This window comes from Bos indicus x Bos taurus, chromosome 29, assembly GCF_003369695.1.
Source record: "Bos indicus x Bos taurus breed Angus x Brahman F1 hybrid chromosome 29, Bos_hybrid_MaternalHap_v2.0, whole genome shotgun sequence".
Lineage (NCBI taxonomy): Eukaryota > Metazoa > Chordata > Mammalia > Artiodactyla > Bovidae > Bos > Bos indicus x Bos taurus.
In genome coordinates, this window is record NC_040104.1 from 41,664,158 (window position 1) to 41,675,535 (window position 11,378).

Genomic DNA, 11,378 nt, shown 5'->3' on the forward strand with positions numbered 1-11,378 from the left:
GCTTTTTTTCGTTGTAGAATCAGAACGGGGTGTTCAGTGATGCCCCCCGCCGCCCCTCCGAAGCCATTCTCCTGACTTTAAGGGCAAGGCTTCCGTCGACCCATTCTCAGGTCTCTCCCTTCAGTGGGCACTGAAGCTCTCCCTGCTTCCTGACCCAGGAAGGTTGGGTTTTGTGTTTTGTTTCTTTTTTTTCTTTCCCCACCCTTTTTCTTGAGACGCTTGGAAATACCACCTGTTTTTGTTTATCGCTTCTCTGAAAACGCGACGCGTTGATGCCAGTCTATATTTGAATACTAATGGACCAGGGTTCTCTTGGGGCGTCAAATACGACAGGAAACACATAGCTTCACTGGAATTTCAAAAGGGAAGTAGTAGGATGATGTCACCAGAGATTAGCTTGACCCTACAAGGGCTGACTGCTGTGGTGATTAAAGGTCCAGACCATAGAAGGAAGTGAGAGGTGGTAAATGGAGACGTCCCATTCAGAGAACCCAGACATCATCACCTGGCATCTGCCCCTGGTTAGTCTTTGTTCTCTTTGGCCTCTTTTCTCTTGCATAAACCAGATTTTTAGGGAAAGAAGACACTGAAACCGTCCTGTGGGCATTTAGAAGAGTTACTATATCCTGTGAATCTGTTACATGAGATCCAGACCTCTTAAAGTCTTAAAATGTTATTAGGGCCCCACTTGCAACACTAAGGATAAATTTTTAAACCTCTGTGAACGTTAATGCACCATGTAGTCCTTTGTAGTCTTGCTAGTTTCATGTGAAATGCTAACATACTCGAGAGTCTGTGTACACCATCTGCCAGCCAAGTCCGGAATACTGTGCTTCAGTCTGGTGACTCTCAGAAGATGCAAAGCTAATAGATAGTTAACATTTTGTGTGTCATCATGAATTTTGTGGTCTCTTCTCATTCCCTTTCCCCTCTTTTATTTCATGATGGCTGGTGAAATTCTGCAGCACTGTGCTTTTGCCAAGAACATAAAGTACTTAAACCAGCAGGCTTCATCTTTGTCGAGCCAACCCAAATTTCTCAAAACTGTAATGACTTCCTTCACTGCATCTGCAATCCGCCTGTGCTTTGGTGCCCAGTTTGCTGCCCTGTGTCCATTGGGCCATGGAGTTACCCAATTTTCAAGACATCCTTGCTATTCTTCTCCGGGTTCTATTTAATAAGTTACTGGATGGCCTCTGTGCTGGTACACCAACAGTGAGGTCTGCTGCTAAGTCGCTTCAGTCGTGTCCGACTCTGTGCGACCCCACAGACGGCAGCCCACCAGGCTCCCCCATCTCTGGGATTCTCCAGGCAGGAACACTGGAGTGGGTTGCCATTTCCTTCTCCAACGCATGAAAGTGAAAAGTGAAAGGGAAGTCCCTCAGTCCTGTCCGACTCTTAGCGACCCCATGGACTGCAGCCTACGAAGCTCCTCCCATGGGATTTTCAAGGCAAGAGTACTGGAGTGAGTTGCCATTGCCTTCTCCCACAGTGAGGTCAACAGGAGCTAAATCAGTAGATAAATATTTCATCTTTAGGGAAAATCTAGAAGTTATTCCTAAACACACAGAAGGCAACACTTATGTTTTGCACACTATGAGTGACATCCTAGCAAAGTATTTCACCATTACTTCTACCAAAGAGATTCGTACAAAGCGCCTTTATTCAAATAACTGTGGACATATTCCCTTTACTAATAAACTAGCTTCTATTAGAAATATCACCATACTCTTTTTCAAGGATATATTTTAGAAATTTCCAAATATGTAAATAATTAGTGATCATTGGAGAGATGTAGAATTGTGGACTATATGAAGCGATATAGATGGTGGAGAAGTGCTATAAGAATAGGAATTATTGACCTACTCTTTCTTATATGCTTTTCTGTATGTTCCACTTTCCTTGTTCTAGTCAAGAAATAGCTCTCCCTGAAGTCCCACGGGTGCCTCAAACCCACTATGGCCAGAGCTGAATTTCTCTTGCCCTTGCCCATTTTACATCCTGAATCCATAGTGATCTCCTGTATTCCTTGTTTCTGTTAATGGCCTCACCACCTGGCCTGAAGACCAAGCCAGAAAACTGTGATTCGTTCTCAGCTCTCTCCTCTCTTATTTCTCATCTAGCTACTTCCGTTCCCTCTAACTCATCTTCTGTCTCCTACACCACTTCTGTCGCCTTAGTTCCAACCTATGATCTCTTTCCCATGTAGACCATTCTAGCTGATTTATCTCTCTCATACCTCAACTCTCCAATCCAGATCATTCTGAACCTAAAATCTGATTATCTTTTCTTTTCATGAAAACCCTTCTATATAATCCTTGTCGCTACTCTACAGGATAAAAATTCAGGGCTCTCAGCCTGGCATACAGGCCCTTCATGATCAGTAGCCCCTGCGTAACTGCTGCTCATTGAGCGTCATGTCTTTCCAGGCCTCCACATGCACTCCAGCCAGTATCACACTACTGGTCATACTTGGATATGCCATGCACTCAGCAGTTTCCTTTTGTTGCTCATGTAGTATTCTGTACATCCTTCTGCTATCGAATTTTAATTTTTATTGCACTAGCCACTGAGTAACTGAGCACTGATTATACTAGCAGGGGTGCTGGCAGAGATACCTTCTTGGTAGCATTGTGGCTGATGCATAGTAGGTTTTTAGGTTTGTTTTAGTCACTCAGTCATGTCTGACTCTTGTTGCAATGCCATGAACTGTATGTAGCTCACCTGGCTCCTCTGTCCACGGGATTTTCTAGGCAAGAATACTAGAGTGAATTGCCATTTCCTCCTCCAGGGGATCTTCCTGACCCAGGGGGATCGAACCCACATTTCTTGCGTCTCCTGCATTGGCAGCCCAATTCTTTACCACTGAGCCAACTGGGAAGCCCGACACATAGTAGACATAGTCAAATGCTGGTTGAATGAATGAATGAAAACATTCTGAAGTCGCCCATTGGGAAACACCACTCCAAACCTCTCACTTAATAAAACCTGCCCATTTTTTCACACTTAGAGCATAATTGTCAGGTTATGGACAATAATTATGTATTATGGGCAGCAGGGAAACGTAGTTATGTCCATCCTATCATTATCCATATGGAGCATCATCCATATTTCAGCACTGTATTAATTCATTCACTCTTTCAAAAAATATGTATTGAACAGCTGTTGTGTGTAAGGCACTGTTCTGGGTGCTGAGCACTGTTCTAACAGAGAACCCATTAATTCTTTGGGAACTAATAACTCAACTTTGATCATCAACTTGAAAGTCTTTGTGCTTTCATTATAAATGAACAGAACCAAAAACAGAAGAAAGGAAGAATTTGAATAGAACATGATATTTCCTAAGGTTCCCTAAATTATAAAGTATATTGTAGAGAGGTATGAGGGACAGAGGAGGGAGAAACAGTTTTTTGAATGCTTTTTGTGTGCTAGGAACACTACATGAATTTTTTCATTTAACTCTCATTACTATAACTCTGGGTTTCCTGGTGACTCAGTGGTAAAGAATCTGCTGCCAATTCAGGATACTCAAGTTCAATCCCTGGTCCAGGAAGATCCCCAAAGGAAGGAAATGGCTCCCCACTCCACTATTCTTGCTTGGAAAACCCAATGGACAGAGGAGCCTGGCAGGCTACCCAGTCCATGGGGTCGCAAAGAGTTGGACACAACTGAGCAAATAAACAACAACAACAACTATAACTCTAAAAAGTTTTGTGCCACTTAATACAAGGAGAGAAAAAGTCTGAGAGTTTAAATGTTTATGCAATTTTACTCTATTGCTTAAAAAGAATCTTAAAAGTCTCAGAATTCCACAAATACTCAAGTGAAGCAAGATTTAAGATAGAAGCAAGATTTAAAAACTCATTGTCTTATATACGCATTACTGTGTATAAAATAGAATACTAATGAGAGCCTAATGTATAGCACAGGGAATTCTGCTCAGCGCTCTGTGATGACCTAAATGGGAAGGAAATCTAAAAAAGATTGGATATATGTATCCATATAGTTGATTCACTTTGCTGTATAGTAGAAACTCACCCTACTCCAGTACTTTTGCCTAGAAAATCCCATGGACGGAGGAGCCTGGTAGGCTGCAGTCCATGGGGTCGCTAGAGTCAGGCATGACTGAACGACTTCACTTTCACTTTTCACTTTCATGCATTGGAGAAAGAAACGGCAACCCACTCCAGTGGTCTTGCCTGGAGAATCCCAGGGTCAGGGGAGCCTGGTGGGCTGCCAGCTATGGGGTCGCACAGAGTCAGACACAACTGAAGTGACTTAACAATAGCAGAAACTCACACAACATTGTAAAGCAACTATATTCCAACAACAACAAACCTCATTGTCTTTCCCTTTACTTTATCTAGATCCTTTCACTGAGACTGAAGTTACTACCATATAGATTAAGTTCATTCAACAAATACTTGCTGGCCTATCTGTGCTAGGCATTGCTAGATGCTAAGATATAATAATGTGTGAGGCAAACATGGTCTCCGTTCTCAGGATTCTTACACTATTTTAGATAACAACAGAGGAGAAAAATAAGTGGGGAGAAGAAAATACGCTGTACCTAAAGAACCTTTATGAGGTCTATAACTTTTAAAGTAAGAAAGTGAAGGAGAAAAAGAATATGGAAGAGAAGATTAACCAGAATTTTTACCCTTCATTATTTCAGTTAAGCCTGTGCCCAAATCCAAAGAATCTACCAGTTCCCTGTTCCCACTCTTCTTAGACATTAACAGTAAACTAAATTATAATCTTTTGACATTCTGTTAGCTAAGCTGACATGAACACCTTGGCAACCTCTTCACCCCTTGCCTTTTTATGTTTATGCTTCCTGATGCTGCTGAATCAGTTAAAGATTATAATCTTATATAACCTTACACAAAAGTAAGTACTTTTCTTTGAATGTGACTGAGTTCTCTGGCTAGAACCTCCAAGCAAGGACTTCACTTCCAACCTGACTTCCTTATTCAGGCTCTCAGCCTACATCCTTGTGATATTAATAATTACATGCTACTGTGTTGATTCCTTAGCCTGTGCTAAGCACATTACATTTTTTTTTCTCAGTGAAACCCTGAAACAACCTCATGATGGAAAGTAGCAGAGACACCTTTGAATTCCCCCAAAGTCTGTTTCCTTTTCTGCTGAGCACACGTAATATGATTCCCAATCTCCTTTGTAATTAGCTGGGGTCATGTGACTGCCCTGATACACAGTGGAGTGTGGACAGAAACAACGAAAGCCATTTATGGTTCAACCCACAAAACCTCTAAAACTTCCTGCAAGTGCATCATATTCTCTTTATTTACCTACCAGCGGAATGAAGATTTCAAAGAATCTAGAGGAAGTCAAAATGGAAAAATAGAAGCCTGGGGCCCCAAGTTAATCTTTAGAGGAATCCTGCCCCACAGAACTGCATGAGCAGGAACACCTGTGTTGGATTTTACTTACTTTATTAAATTACGCCTCTAAAATTTTGATGCTGTGTTTTATAGTAGTCCCTTAGATAGCAAGGAGATCAAACCAGTCAGTCTTAAGGGAGATCATCCCTGAATATTCACTGGACGGACTGATGCTGAAGCTGAAGCTCCAGTGTTCTGGTCATCTGATGTGAACAGACGACTCATTGGAAAAGTCCCTGATGCTGGGAAAGATTGAGGGCAGAAGGAGAAAGGAGGATGAGATGGTTGGATGGCATCACTGATGCAGTGTGAACATGAACTTGGGCAAAATCCGGGAGAGGTGAGGGAAGCCTGGCGTGCTGCAGTCCATGAGGTCGCAAAGAGTCGGACACAACTGAACAACAACAAAATCACAGTAGTAATTAACTACCCTACCAAATACTCTTCTCTCCATTTTACTGATAAAGAGATTGTTGCTTAGGAAAAGTTAAGCACCCTTGTGGTTCAGCTGGTGAAGAATCTGCCTGCAATGTGGGAGACCTGGGTTCAATCGCTGAATTGGGAAGATCCCCTGGAGAAGAGAAAGACTACCCACTCCAGTATTCTGGTCTGGAGAATTCCGTGGACTGTATAGTCCAAGAGGTTGCTAAGAGTCGGACAGGACTGAGCACCTTTCACTTTCTCACTTTTATTAGGTGGGAAAGCAAGGGTTAAATATCAGGTCTGTCTTACTTTAGAGGCTGGCATCTCACTGCTTGAGCTTCTCATGATACTATTTTATGTACTTCTAAAGTTTTATTAAAATTTTAGTACACACTGCTTCACGTAGCATGCAGAAAAGACAGTAATAAGGGTGACCACCAGGTTCCTCTACGTATCTGAGGGTCTTTTACTATATCTTTAACCCACTCCTGCCACATTCTCCTTTCTTCCAGGTACGTTAATTATATAATCTCAATATGAACTACAGTGTATTGGGACCTTTTATACCTCTTGAAAATGACATGTGGACTAGCTATTAAATATAATCCTTCTGTTAAAAGGGAAGACTAACCAAACCTTTACCCTGAATCATCATCAAAAACTCTAATCGTGAAGCAGAATGAAAATAGGATACTTGAGCTGTTGAGGTACCTGGGGTCCATTCTTCTCTGTAATCTAAAGAGGCTGAATAAAGTAAAACTGTATTATAGCATGCAACACTGATCATGTTGCATGCTGTAGATGCAAAAATAGATCAGAGTTTCAATGTTAATAATAAAATTAGTATATTAAAATTTTGACCAGTAAGTGTCAATAAAATTAAGGAGATTTATTCATTCATTTGAGGCAATGGTAGAAATATCAGATTTGGAGTCAGACACACTTAAGTTCAAAACTTGGGCAAGTTACTCAGCTTCCTCATATATAAAACAGGAATCATAGCAGATATCTTACAGATTTCTTGTCAGGATTAAAATAATGTACATATGTAGCCTTTTTTAGATTCCACGTATAAGCGATATATTTGTCTCTCTCTGTTTGACTTACTTCACTCAGGATGACAATCTCTAGGTCCATCCATGTTTCCATAAATGGCATTATTTCATCCTTTTTTATGGCAGAGTAATATTCCATTGCATGTATGCACAAATGAACTTATCTACAAAACAGAAATAGAGTTATACATGTAGAAAATAAATTTGTGGTTACCAGTGGGTAAGGGATAGGGAGGGATGAATTGGAAGATTGGAATTGACGTGTACACACTACTATATATAAAACAGATAACTATTAAGGATATACTGTATAGCACAGGGAACTCTACTCAACACTGTGTAATAGCCTATACAGGAGAAGAATCTTTAAAAAGAGTGGATATGTGTTTATGTATAAGAGATGTACTTTGCTGTACACCTGAAACTAACACATTGTAAATAAACTATACACCAATAAAGATTTTTAAAAATAAATGAAATGTACATAAAAAAGTAGTACAGTGCTTGACACACAGTTGTTACTCAGGAAATAAACTCATTCAATAAACATTTACTCAGAATTTGCTATGAGCAAAGCCCTCTACTAGAGTCTCAGGATACAGACATCAGATCAAATCAGTCGCTCAGTTGTGTCCGACTCTTTGCAACCCCATGGATCGCAGCACGCCAGGCCTCCCTGTCCATCACCAACTCCCAGAGTTCACTCAGACTCACGTCCATCGAGTCAGTGATGCCATGCAGCCATCTCATCCTCTGTCATCCCCTTCTCCTCTTGCCCGCAATTCCTCCCAGCATCAGAGTCTTTTCCAATGAGTCAACTCTTCGCATGAGGTGGCCAAAGTACTGGAGTTTCAGCTTCAGCATCATTCCCTCCAAAGAAATCCCAGGGCTGACCTCCTTCTGAATGGACTGGTTGGATCTCCTTGCAGTCCAAGGGACTCTCAAGAGTCTTCTCCAACATCACAGTTCAAAAGCATCAATTCTTCGGGGCTCAAGCCTCCTTCACAGTCCAACTCTCACATCCATACATGACCACTGGAAAAACCATAGCCTTGACTAGACGGACCTTTGTTGGCAAAGTAATGTCTCTGCTTTTGAATATGCTATCTAGGTTGGTCATAACTTTCCTTCCAAGGAGTAAGTGTCTTTTAATTTCATGGCTGCAGTCACCATCTGCAGTGATTTTGGAGCCCAGAAAAATAAAGTCTGACACTGTTTCCACTGTTTCCCCATCTATTTCCCATGAAGTGATAGGACCGGATGCCATGATCTTCATTTTCTAAATGTTGAGTTTTAAGCCAACTTTTCCACTCTCCACTTTCACTTTCATCAAGAGGCTTTTGAGTTCCTCTTCACTTTCTGCCATAAGGGTGGTGATATTTCTCCCGGCAATCTTGATTCCAGCTTGTGCTTCTTCCAGTCCAGTGTTTCTCATGATGTACTCTGCATATAAGTTAAATAAGCAGGGTGACAATATATAGCCTTGACGTACTCCTTTTCCTATTTGGAACCAGTCTGTTGTTCCATGTCCAGTTCTAACTGTTGCTTCCTGACCTGCATACAAATTTCTCAAGAGGCAGATCAGGTGGTCTGGTAGACATAGATTAGACAAAATGTTAGTGTAATGTACAATTGACCTTTGAACAACATGGATTTCAACTTCACAAGGCCGCTTATACCTAGATTTTTTTCGATCAACACACCTACAGGGCTACACAATCTTTGGTGGTGTGAATCTACAGTGCAGAGGTTTGACTGGAAAGTTATACTTGGATTTTCAGCTTGGCAGTGGGGTGGAAGGCAGAGGGTAACTCTTGCCTTCTTCAAGAGTCAACTCACTGTATTAAGTAGTATGATAGAAGTAAGCCTACAGTACTATAAGAACAAAGAAAGATGACACCTAGTTCTTCCTGGTGGGATCAATAAAGGTTTATCAGAGACAGTGACATGTAAACAGTCTTGAAGGTGATTAGAAATTGTGAGGGAATAAAGGAAAAGTTATTCCAGGCAGAGGAAAACCACAAATGCAAGAGAATGAGCCATTTGGGAATTACAAATTGTTATATATGGCTGAAACATTAAGTGTATGTGAGGTTTTTATTTATTCATTCAATCATCAAGTGGTTACTAAGCACATATATATGCTGAATAGTGTTCTAGGCCCTGAAAACACATCAGTGAACAAAGTGGGAAAGTGTTCTTTCTGCCTTCTTGACTGTGTGTATATTCAAGTGGGACACATAACGAACAAATAAATATGAAACAGATACAGGGAGAGAAGAATGCTATGAGGAAAAATTAAGCAAAATGAATCAAGAAGGACAGGGGAAGAGGACCTTAAGCTGGATGACAAGGGAAAGTCTTTCTAAGATGGTGACTTGAGTGAATTGTGGGATCAGCAGTGCAAATATTGGGCAGATCACTTTGTGTGCAGGGAGCAGTGAAAACAATGGCCCTCAGACAGGAACAAGATTAACTTGTTTGTGGAACAGTAAGGCCAGTGTGGCCACTGAAGAAAGAGTGAAGAAAAGAAAAAAGATTTAGGAAATGATCTCAGAGATATGACTAGACTATGAACGGCTTCATAAAGTATGTTGAGGAATCTAAGTAACATCTAGAGGTAGCTATCCCATGACAAACAACCCTAGATCCTTGGAACAACCTGATAACTGCATGAAGTTGGCTGCTTCCAGCCAAGACAACTGGAACAAGACCCCATTGGTCACCATATTATTCTTTGTGCATGTATCCCCTTGGCTTTGCATGTTTATCTTGTCAGCTATTTTCTCCCCCAACTTCTAGATTAAGGTCCTAGATAGTTAATGGACATCTGTGGCCTTGACTACTGGTATTCCTAAGACTTACATTCCTAATATACTGGTAAGGTTGAATAAACCCTACCCATATTAAAGGAAAAAAGAAACTTGATTATGTAAGGAAGATCCAAATAGATCTTCCTTCCTTATGTAAGGAAGCCAAATAGATTGGATTCCCAGGTGGCGTTAGTGGTAAAGAACCTGCCTGCCAATGTAGGAGACATAAGAGACGCAGATTCGATCCCTGGGTTGGGAAGATCCCCTGGAGGAGAGCATGGCAACCCACTTCAGTATTATTGCCTGGAGAATCCCATGGACAGAGGAGCCTTGGGGGTTACACAGTCCATGGGGTCGCACCGTCGGACACGATTGAAGCGACTTAGCACACATCCAAATAGATTATGTCACATCAAAATCTAAGACTATGGATTTGAAACGCCTTTCAAACTAACAATCTTTGTCTTAGTGTCTATCTGCATTGCAGTTACCAGATATATGATCTTCAGTGTCTTAAATGCTGCTGCACAGCCATTGCTGCATTAGGCTTTACATTGATCATTTACAAATGATCAACCAGCAAAAAGAACAAAAAACTCTGATGCTTGTAGAGGTCGATATGACTGGTGAAAAATTCAATACATAATTGCAACTTACAAAATAGCAATGCAGATCTGCGTTGATCCCATCCCCAGAAAAATAAAAGGCTTTCTCCCAGTTTAGGGTGAAAACTGATCAAAATAAGGAGGACTGAGAAATGAGGCAAGAATGATCATTATGTGCAAAGTGAAATGAAGTGCAAACTGAAATGATCTACTGTACCATTCCATGATATGTAACAAAAGCTATTTAAGCTCCTACTGTTTAACACTAGCTTGTTTACGCTGTTTGTTACAATATAAGACCACATATGAAGTGGTTTGACTGTAACTCTGCACAGATTCATAGATTCTAGTAATTCAGTTAGCTTACAAATTCTAACCAATTTCTGCCCAGGCTCCTAATATCCACCACCAAGACACCCTATGATTAATACCAGCCCCCTTCCCAATTCTGTAAATATCTTTCCCTTGTCACCCCCTTTGAGATGTTATTGGGACTCTATTACTGTGGTGCTCCCCACTAACAGAAATTTTAACAAATCCAGATTTTATTGATGAATGGTTTTTTTCATGGTTTCTGTATAGAATGTGGCAGACTAAGTCATAACCCCTCCCTGACAAAGATGTCTATGTCCTCATTCCCAGAACCTGTGTATTTGTTATCTAACATGGTAAAAAGGACGTAGCAGATATGAATAAGCTAAGGATGGGGCCCGAGGTAATCACAGCACCCACAGGGAAGCAGGAAGTCAGAAGGAGATGAAGGCTATGTGACAACACAAACAGAATTTGGAGTGATGTGATCACAAGCCAAGGAATGCCAGTTACCTCTAGAAGCTGGAAGAAAGAAGGAATGGGTTCTCTCTAGCACGTCTGTAAGGAACCACCCCTATTGACAGCTTGAAGTGAATTCTGGAAGTTACAGGTCTAAAATAAGACAACAGGGAATTCCCTGGTGGTTCAGTGGCTAGGATTCTGTGCTTCCACTGCAGGGGACTGTGGGTTTGGTTCCCAGTCTGGGAACTAAGATCCCACATGCTACTTGAAGCAGCCTAAAAAATAAACAAATGAACGAATAAA